This window comes from Dipodomys merriami, unplaced genomic scaffold (assembly GCF_024711535.1).
Source record: "Dipodomys merriami isolate MVZ:Mamm:240054 unplaced genomic scaffold, mDipMer1.0.p SCAF_31, whole genome shotgun sequence".
In the NCBI taxonomy this organism is placed as follows: Eukaryota; Metazoa; Chordata; class Mammalia; order Rodentia; family Heteromyidae; genus Dipodomys; species Dipodomys merriami.
The window spans coordinates 15,954,993-15,965,704 of NW_027204604.1; the positions used below are offsets into that span (position 1 = coordinate 15,954,993).

Consider the following 10,712-nt stretch of genomic DNA (forward strand, 5'->3'; position numbering starts at 1 on the left):
TTATTTAAAAACAGCAAAAAAAAACAAACAAATGTTTTAATAGAACTGGGCAAGTGGCCCTGGAAAATGCGGGTTTTTTTTTTTTCAAGTTTCCTAGATAACTCTGGGGTGGCTGGTCCCTGGGCCCCCCAGCCCCTCTGTGATCTCTGGGCGGACTGTGACCAGGCCGGGTGAGGTAGAGGAGAAAGGCTCAAATGGCTGCCGAGGTCCCTCGGGATGGAGAGCAGACAGGGTGGAGAAGAGGCCCACGGAGCAGAGGACAAAGTCATTCACAATGAATCAAGCACAGTGAGGCTGATCACGACCAAGGAGCTGGCAGGAGCAACAGGGGTGTGTCTGATGCCCTGAGTCTCGCCGTCGTAAAGTATTTCAGCTCACTGGGACGCAGGATGGTGTGGACTGTGCAAGGCAACTTTACGGAAAGAATATAGAAGAGACTGTGTTGTAAGAGAATAAGAAGCTTCCATCTAAAATGGCTGAATTATTGTCTCAGGTATATTGTATGTCCGATGCTATTTGACAAGCATGGTGCTTTGTGCAGAAGAGCTGTGCGTACAAGGGAGGCATTTGTTTTGGCTAAATGTGTTGAGGTTCACTGTGAAGTGACCCTATTCTTGAATATAAGCCAGGATGCCACAAGACACCAGCACATCGATCGATGTTCCTTGCTGCATCATATCCAAGTTATGGAAACAGTCCAAATGCCCTTCAATGGATGAATGGATCCCAAAATGTGGCAGACACCTACAAGGTCATTGTCTTAGTACATACTATGTGTTAACAAAATTGTTCTTTTAAGTCACAAAGATAAGGAGTGGCTTGTTAAACAAGAATGGATTAGTGACACAAAAGCTGAATTCATTTCAGGGATACTACTTATCAAATGTTATATGACAAGTTCAGTACAAGGGAATAGTATTCAACCTTCGAGAAGAATGAAAATATATTGCTTGCAAAAAATAGGAATCTGAAGACTATCATATCATATGAAGTAAACCAGGCTTAGAAGGACCAGTGTCCCAGGGTTTCTTTGTCTTTCATATGTGGATGCTAGATCAAAAAGGAAACATATATTCATTTTTAGTATGTAATTTATGATAGCAAAATCATTCTTTTAAGTCACAAAGCTATGAAGTGATTTGTTAAACAACAAGAGATAAGTGATATACAAGCTGAAGTTTTTGTTGAATGCTAGTTGACAAATCTAGTGCTTTGGGCAAATTGTTTTAGTCTTCTCAACAAATATTACCAGTTATCCCTGTTTTAGCTGTGAGAAAACTAAGCTAGATTTTCCCAGTTCATAAAATGGATCTACGATAGATTAGGTATCGACAAGACGGAAGATAGGAGAGCCACAACAGTGCCTGAGATCTGAGTTGGAAATGTGAGGGGTACTATCGCTTGACAGAACAAACCCAGGAACACAGGAAAAAATAGGAAGTTCAAGAAGACGGCAAACGAAATTTTAGAGGAAGATGGTGAGGGCTAGACAGGTAAAGATGGAAGCTAATAGAATATAAATGATAATTAATACTTTGATACTTGATTAAATCATACTAGAAAGGAATGCTTATTCAGGGAACAAGAAGAGAATGACACTCATTTGCGTAAGAATTTAAGATTTGAAGAAAGGTGAAGAAAGAAAAGGCTGATTAAAAGAAAACCAAGAGTGAAGTGAAATTCATAGGGCAAAGTAATTAGTAAATGGGAGAGATTGACCAATGGTTTCAAGTTCTGCAGACAAGTGGCCATAATGCCTCAACCCGGGAGATGAACTCAGTGACAGAACTCACGGTCATGCAGTGTCACCAAAAGGCAGCATACCGGGATTTGAGACATGAATGAGAAATGAGAACTTGGAAACAGGAAAGGGCGTCACACACATTTTTTTCCCTTGAAAATGACTGGAAAGAAATACAATTAAATGACTTACGCACAAAGCTGTCCACTGGATGACCCAACAAAAATATCCGAGAGTATTTCTGCCTTTAGTCATCGCTGGATTCAGCAGCACCATGATGTCAGCAGGATCCAGGGTCCCTCCATTTCAAGTCTTCCTCTTCCCTTGTGTTGGCAGACAGTCTGCTACAGCATTGTCTATGTACGTGAGCTCTGAGCCTTGGATCACGCACTCTACTAGCTCAATTAGTGAGGGGGGAAAATTCCCAAAAGTTGAGGACACGTGTCCTTTTCTGAAAGCACCAACACTGCCTGGATAAGTGGAGGGCTTCGTGAGGGGAAGTTGACATTACAAGAAGACAGCAGGGAATGGCACTGAGAGAGAAGGCTGATAATCAGCAGCAAGTACAACAAATCATCATGGTGATTGTGAACTGGCACCTTCGGAAGCTTGCCCGCAGAGGTGACAAGAAAGACAACTACGATTGTAATGGGGCTTGATCAAGAGCTTTAGGAGGAAGAGACAGTTGAAACCGGAGCCGCAGATGTCAGGTGGAGAGGAAACAGATGAAAGACATCTCTGAAGGCAGAAGGGATTGGCTCAGAAGAACAGCTGGCAGAATTAGCTTTGAGCTGGATTCGAGGTGACTCTTCCCCTGAGACCAGACAGGAGGCAGTAAGTGTGGATACAGATAGGAGTTAGCTTTCAGAAGGAAGAGCAGGAAGTTCAGGTCTTTATGTCTCATGACCCCTGTTTGATCTGTGATTGGGAAGAGAGGTCATATGCAGAGATTGAACAGGAGGAGTTAGCTGTGGAAGGAATTAGCTGGTGGACAACAGGAACGGTTGGACTTACAGGCAAATCACTGATGATAACATAATATTAGGGTTTAATGGCATACAAGTCCCAGTTTAATTTTGTCTCAATATGCATATCCTTATGGATCTCAATAAAAAGATAGAATATGGATATCAGCTCATACCATAGAAATTTGAGATAAAATGATCCTCCCCCCCAAAAAAAATTAAAGGTTCTTTAATTCCCTTACTGGCTAGAATGAGGATTTGGTTGGGGGAGACAAGAATCTGTCTTTGTTGAGAAAATTGATCAATATACTCACTTGAGGTTCTGAAACCTATCCAGAATTGTTGATAGAGATAGAACTGATTTCAAGATATTTTCTTTTCCCTCCATGCCTTTTATTAAAATATTTTGAGAAAAGAGTGAGCAAAAAATAAGAGAAAAGAGCTCCAAGAAGATAATAAATTAAGAAGATACTGCACTCATTCTTATATGATTTTTGAATCTAATTGGAATTTCTAAACTTTGGAAATTATGGATGCTCTAGTTTGCATATTCAATGTCCTCCAGAGGCCTACGTGATAAAGGTTTGGTCCTACAGGTGGCGCTGTTGAAAGCGGTGGAACTGAAGTAGGTGAGTCCTTGTGGGAGATCTTTAGGTCACTGGGGGAGCATATCTTTGAAGGGGATTGTAAGACCCTCCCATTCCTGTTTTTCTCCTTTGTGTCCTGGTTATGAAGTAAGCATTTTGCTACCTCATGTAACTCCCTGTCATTGCTGTCGTACATTCATTGCTGTTACACATGTTTAACCAAGGCTGAGAGCCGTGAGGCTACTCAATCTTGCATTGTAAACTCCACCACTGTGAGTCAAGAGCAACCTATTTTGTCTACAAGGCAGTTGTCTCTGGCTTATCATCACAATAATGGAAAACTTATTAACACAATGACTTGTTTTGTTGCATTGCAAAGTGTACTGAACAAGGTGTTTCCAACTTGCAATGATGCAAACAGAATAGAATAATAGAACATGTAAAGTAGAGCCAGAAACAGAAGTTAGCTGGCAACCACACCAGATGAAGCAGCTCAGAAACTGTACTTCCAGCTAAAGAATTTTTCCCGGAGGACATACTCACCAGGGCCAGCCTCTTAACATTTATTTAAATAGTAGGAGAAAAGAGAAACCACATGACTAAAGTAAGATAAAACATAAAGCAAATTTGTTTTTTTTTGCCATGCTGCACTTTAAAGAACCTATTATTTTGTAACTCTGTTACATTTGGAAAGAACATCATTAGATATTCATCTTATCTTTTTATTCATTCAATTACTGTGGTTTCTTTCAGGAGTTAGGTACAGATGACACACATGAATGACTATAATTGGTCAACATCAATCTGCTGTTTAAAGCCTTCCTTGTAGATGGATACTGATTTGACTACACAATAGGAAATATATTGGTGTGAGGTGTAGATCACAGTTATCATTCTCTGGGCAATTTGCTTCATGTGAGAGAAAAATGGTGAGCCTTTGCACCAGTTCCAGCTTTGGGCTTTGGGTGGTGAAGGTATTTTTATTCCAATTCACTACTGGATTTCCTTATCCTCAGAACAATCTGTGAGAAAGCCCAGAAGGTGTTGGCCTCATCCTGGTAGCTTCTAATATATGATTCGGCCAGGGTTGTGTATTCAGTAATGCATAGCTTCTCAGCCCGGTTGTTCTGAAACATGCTGAGAAATCTTGATCATCAAAGTACTTGGGCAACAGAAAATACAACAACACTTCCCTCTCCTCCACATGCAAGAGCAGTTTCTTCTGTGTGCTGCAATCACCATTTTTCATTGTGCAATCACAGGGAAGTCTGACAGAGTCTGCAGAGGCAGATCTGCGTCTGCCTCCCACTGTGGAACTAGCTCCACTTCAGACCGTTGCCTCTTCTAGAAAACCAGAGCAGCCTTCCTCATAAACAAATCTCTTTAGTTTTTAAGAAGCCAGGACATTTATACAAATGCCTTCTTAGCCCACTGCATTCAGTATTCACGTAGTTGTGCAATGAGTTAATCACTTTCTAAGCAAAGCTGGTGCCTCGCTAAGTCTGTACAGGAAGAAAGAACCAGTGGGCAGGGGTGGAAAAATACCAGCGGAGGAGTTTCTCAGTCCATTAGCATCTGCCCAGTCAATTTATATAAATATACATATTACCTCACCACCTTTCGCTTGGAATCTTCCAAATCATCCTCGGTACGTGGCTTAATGGCCACAATTCCCCTCTAGCACGCACGCCCTGTGGAGATGTGCCGTTCCCATTCCCACCTCTCACCCACTCCCTTGAATCCCAGCTACCTCGTGACTCATTATGGGTAATAGAATGTGGTAACATTGATATTGCTGAATGCTGGAGCCCAGATCTCAACATGTCTTACACTTTCCATCCTGAGCTTCTTAGATTTTTTTTTTTTTTCTGGTCCTAGAGCTTGAACTCTGGGTCTGGGCCGCTGACCCTGAGCTCCTTTGGTTCAAGGCTAGCACTTTACCACTTGAGCCACACTGCTATATCCACCTCTTAGATTTTTGCCCTAGATGCCACAACATAGATAATTCCAGGGCAAGAAATTAGCTGCAGAAAGAGGCCGTCCAGACCTGTTCTACCAAGCCCTGAGAAGAAATGGAACAGAATGAAGAAGTCTGGGAGAAAACAAAAGGACTTTTATTGAAACAACCCACGTGATTTTGAGAAAGCATTGTTACTGTATGAAGTCACATATTTGGGAGTGTTTGTTATGTAGCAATAGCTGACTGATAAAGAACTCTAGGGGAAATGAGAAATCTCCAGATGTTTCTGCAGCTGCTGATCCTTGCTAGGCTTAAAGAAATCTTTCAGATACTTTTGGAAAACCCAAAAGTAAGATGACGATGACAGTTTTAGATTATTTTCACGTATTTTTTTTGAACACTTAGATTTATTGGCCCTTTCTAAAACCTACTTTCAGAGATGCAAATGTTTTGCTTTTGGAAATCTTTCAAGTACATACCATTTTTTTCCAAGTGGGAAAAATATGTATGATTTAAGAGAGTACTTTCTGGCAGTGAAAAGACTATTGGGAGAAAGCACATAATTTCTGAAGGGCCAAGAAATGAATTTAACCAATCAGAACATTCTTTTCTTTCCTTTTTTCTCTTTTCTGTTGTTTTCTTTCTCTTTCCCTCCCTTCTGTCCTTTCTTCTTCCCTCCTTTCCTTCTGTCCTCTCATTTATTTCCCTTTCTTTTTGTGGGATGCAAGTAAATTTCTTCCTCATTAGAACTTATATTTGGGGAGAAAGGGTACAAATGATAGATTTTCTTTTACCTTAATTTATCTCACCTAAACATCATTTCACTTCCTATCTCTTTAATGCCAAATAATACACCTAAAGACATCATTTTGAGAACTAGGATAAGAAAAAACCAAGTTTGTTAGGAAGTCTTTTTTGTAACACTGTAGAGCAAGGTGCCCTGGTTTTGTAAAGTTGCATAGGTGGACACGCCTACTGCATGTCTTCTACAAGGAACTGTACTAAACTATGAGCCTTCTGGAGCATATTTTCTGGAAACAAATGCTTTTCAAATATTTTATACTTTAGTTGTCTCTGGACTCCGAGACGTGGGACTGTTTTCAAAAGTCAACTATTGATCTGAAAAGACATTGATATCAAATATCCAATTCCTGAAAGTCACGCAAATTAAGGTAATTTTTCTTTTGCACATTTAAATCTTACTACCATTTCTAACCCATTCCACTCAACCCCTTGAGCCTTTTTAGCTCTTAAAAACTGTCTGGAAAGCACACTGTACTTTTTTTAAAAAAAATTATTTTTTTACGGGGGAAAAATGAAAACACATTTTACTTTCTTTTATGGGAGAAGGTACACCTTTCTGTAACTCCTGTAGCCAGTGAGAGCCTAAGGGTAGCCTCTGACTTCTGTTTGGATTTCCTCCTAGAGAGAGACCACAGCCAGATGGCCTCTCCCTTCTGAAGCTCTATCAAAATGCCCTCACCAATCGAAACCCCAACTTGCCTTCAGTCAATGCTCCTGGCTGCCTTTCCTTTTTAACCCACAGTAGCTCGTGTATCCTTAGCTTAACCCTTTCCTCGCACTCTCTGCCCTGTTTCTCTCCCTGAACTTAAGGAGTGGGAGTTGGGATGGTGGGTACTTGTCAGAATAAATTACAATTTTGGGCAAGAAACTGTGTCTCTAACCCACTCAGGAACTAGAATATTGCCTTGTAAAACAGTGCAGCCCCACTGTTAATACTTAATTATAAGGCCAAAATCGGGACACTGTTTTATAGGCTCTTTTAAGGTATTAAAAAAAATAGGGGTTTTTCATCTTGAAAACTATCAAAAGAAGTTAAATTTTTCCTAGCTGCCAATAGGCTGGCTCCCGTGATACCAGGATTGTATTTGGTCAGGATCTCAAGCCCCAGAGACACGTCTGCTGCATATTTTCTTTGCCTACATTCTCTTCCCTATGAATGAAAGGTTAATACACCTCAAACCTGAGCCAGGAAATCTCAGTTCCCGTTCTTGCAAGGCAAGGCCATCGGGCTCCCCAGAGAGGCTTCAGACTGATTAAACCCTGATGCTGTTGGCTTCTTGGCTCTTTAAGGCACGCCAGGTAAAAATCCAGGCCTCACAACCTCTCCCAGCCTTTCTCAAATGGTGTCCACCAGAGCCTCAGCTCACCTGCTGCACCACAAACACGGCAGCTCATGTCTATAATCCCAGCTATCAAGAAGGCAACACAGGAAGATCATGGTTCAAGGTCAATCCCAGGCAAAAGTAAGAGACCCTATCTAAAAACAAACTAAAGCAAAAAGGGCTGAGGGTGTGGCCTAAGTGGTAGAATCCTTGCTTAGCTGGCATAAGAAGACCCCGAGTTCAAACCCAGTACCACCAGGAAAAAAAAATAAGAGATAAATACTAAAAGATGAATTAGAAAACTCTGCCAGACTTTTTTTTAATTTTTAATTTTATTTTTTTGCCAATCCTGGGGCTTCAACTCAGGGCCTGGGCACTGTCCCTGGGCTTCTTTAGCTCAAGGCTAGCACTCTACCACTTGAGCCACAGCACTACTTCTGGCTTTTTCTGTGTATGTGGTACAGAGGAATCGAACCCAGGGCTTCATGCATACTAGGCCAAGCACTCTACCACTAAGCCACCTTCCCAGCCCTCTGCCAGATTTGTATGGCTAGCTCTTTTTGGATAATCAGCTATAGACAGCATCTGTTCTGCAGTATTGGATGACTGTCATCTACTACTCCTCTTTTATCTCTTCCTTCCAAATAAAATTATGTCACCAGCATTAGCCCCTCCCTTATGCTTATCTTTACTTCCCTGTAAAAAATGATTACACTATCACCCTATTATTTCTTATCCACATTTCTACTTCTCAATCTTACAGCCAAATTCTTATACTTACATAGTTAAAGAGTTGCTTTTATATTGCAAATAATATTTACCTTGGTTTATATTTCTGAAGAAAGTATTCAGTGCTGGCTTATTGCTTGAGTCCATATGTCAGAAAAACCAGTACTAATAATTTTATTATTGGGTAAATATTGATCAGGGTTGTGCCAAATAGTGTCAACTCCATCCTCTTGCGTGAGATACCCTGCTTCTGAAGAGGAAAGAATCTTCCAGAACCAAGTTCAAATCCATGCTCCTTGATTACTCACTAGTTGTCCAAAATCATGTTATAATTTGCTTCCTGTAATTTGATGCATTCTATCACACACGTATTTTCTTTGCATGGTTTGCCCTACCTTCTAGAAATATCTAACTGGCATTTCAGAGGTTACTTTTCTTCTTCAGTGATATGTAAGGAAAGACTTTCTTCTGCCTGCCCTATAAAACCAATAGTGAATATTTCTTTCTTTAGTGCTCATCTGTGGAAGCTTTGGTTAGCCATATTAGTTTACTTATCCTGTACCCATACCCTTATGAAATAAGTACTATTATTACCCTTTTGTATGCCAGAATGCTACCCCAGGGAAGTTTAAGTGCTTGGCCAGTAACTCACAGCCAGGAAGCCATAGAGCTGGGTAAAACTGTGTTTGCAACCATTACTTTATGCTGACTTCCAGAAGCTTTGGCAAAGTCTATACTTACCTCACTGTTTATGTTGAAGTTGCTTCTGTATAGAGAACAAAATAGCTGCTGAGTTCAGTATCCAGAGAGTGAGAAGGAAAGACAGGAACAACGCAAGCAGATGGTGTAATGGTGAACACTGAAGTAATGTCCTGTTCCCGCTGCTTTCCAGAGCAAAGAGTGTCTTCGTGTCTCCTGTCTTACTCAACATTCAGTCCAGTGTTCAGAGGCTCAGAAAGAGTTACTGAATTAAATAACCAGACAATAAATTGATACGTCATAACAATCTCTGTGTCAGCCCAAAAGTGTGTTGCAAAGTCATTGAGAACTACCATGATAAGCAACAAAATTCAAGTGTAAAAGGCCTTTTCCTAAGTAAGTTCTCATAATTCTATTCAAAGTAAGAGATAATACAGCAGGACGCCAGAGTTTGTCACCTGTAATCCTAGCATCCTAGCTACTCAGGAGGCTGAGATCTGAGTATCAAGGTTCAAAGCCAGCCCAGGCAGGAAAGCCTGTGAGACTTTTATCTTTAATCAACCACAAAAAAGTCTGAAGTGGAGCTGGCTCAAGGCTTAAGGCTTTGGGCAAAAGAAAGCTAAGGGACAGTGCCTAGCCCTGGCTTCAAGCAGCACTACCAAACATAAAATAAGAGATAATACATCACCATAACATGCTTATCCAGAACTATCATTAACTGCCAAATTATGAGGTCTCTCAAGACTCAAAATTTCAACTCACATAATGCCATTTCTACGGTCAGTAAAAATTAATCATTCATCTTAAATAACTCCAATATAAAGAATTAACGAGATGTTACCAGCACTCTGATTATGTATCCTTCCAGGACAACCAGTAATTTTGATTTACTGACACGGAGCATATGTTTTGCTTTCATGACATTTAGCAGAAATACGTCATTAATCAGTCCTTTGCTTTCAGTAAATCTGAAAATTCATTCCAAAAGAGTTTCATAGAAACTCTTAATTATTGAAAGTCATGGTTCTGCCACGACATAATGTTCTGAATAATAAATACTACACTTGCGGGGATTCATTATTAAATCCATCTAGGAATCACAGCCTCCTCAACGCAAATAATAATCATAATTACACATAATAATGTTGAAGATCTAAAAAGGGGTACTGAGAATGTGTTAATGAATGCAAAAGGGACAAATAATGAGTCCACATACAATAGCAACATAATTCTGCAAACCTAGAGAAGTAACTAACCATCGGTCCAACGGATGGACATGAAATGTCTGTCACCATGGTGTTTTGGCCACCTCCACAAAATTGAGGCTGAAATCTTTAAAGAAAAAATGTTCTTGTTATTATAAAGGTGATGTACAGAGGGATTACAGCGAGTCCCACTGCTGTGTTCAATTGTTCACCCTCTGTTCCTCCATTTCTGTGCCTCTTCTTTTGCTCCCAAAGACATAGAAATGAACCAACAGAACAAAAAGAAAGAAAAGCAACCACCACCACCACAACAAAAAACAACCCCAAACCAATCCAACACAAAATCTCTTGTTTTCGTTGCCTGGAGTTCACTTCCCACATTGAAATCTTTACCCACAAAGTGATGGCTTTAGGAGTTGGTTTCTTGGGAAGTGGTCAGGTCTCCGGGACAGAGCCTTGGCACGTGGTGTCCCTCCCCTGCTGAGAGAACTCATCCATTCCCCCCAGCTGAGAACCACAACAGGACTCTTGGAGAGACGGGAGCCTCCTGGCCATTTATGGCCTGCTTCTCTGTAGGCTGTGCGCACTAACACATGTGGCCCGTGGCATTCTCTTACTGGAGCTGAACAGTTCATAATGCCAAGTGCCTCACTTTTCTAACCATATTAAATATTATCCACTAAAAACCCACGAGGTGCCA

The 10,712-nt window shown here is 40.7% G+C and overlaps 1 long non-coding RNA gene across 1 annotated transcript in view; it reads left to right on the forward strand.

The window, feature by feature from the left end:
- The window catches only part of LOC138841032 (uncharacterized), a 34,847-nt gene extending 25,765 nt beyond the window's left edge, over positions 1 to 9,082 (forward strand). Inside the window, exons 4-5 of the long non-coding RNA XR_011376301.1 lie at positions 6,322 to 6,425; positions 8,869 to 9,082. This is a non-coding gene — a long non-coding RNA (uncharacterized lncRNA). The remainder of the gene's footprint in view (positions 1 to 6,321; positions 6,426 to 8,868) is intronic.
- Positions 9,083 to 10,712: the final 1,630 nt, after the last annotated feature.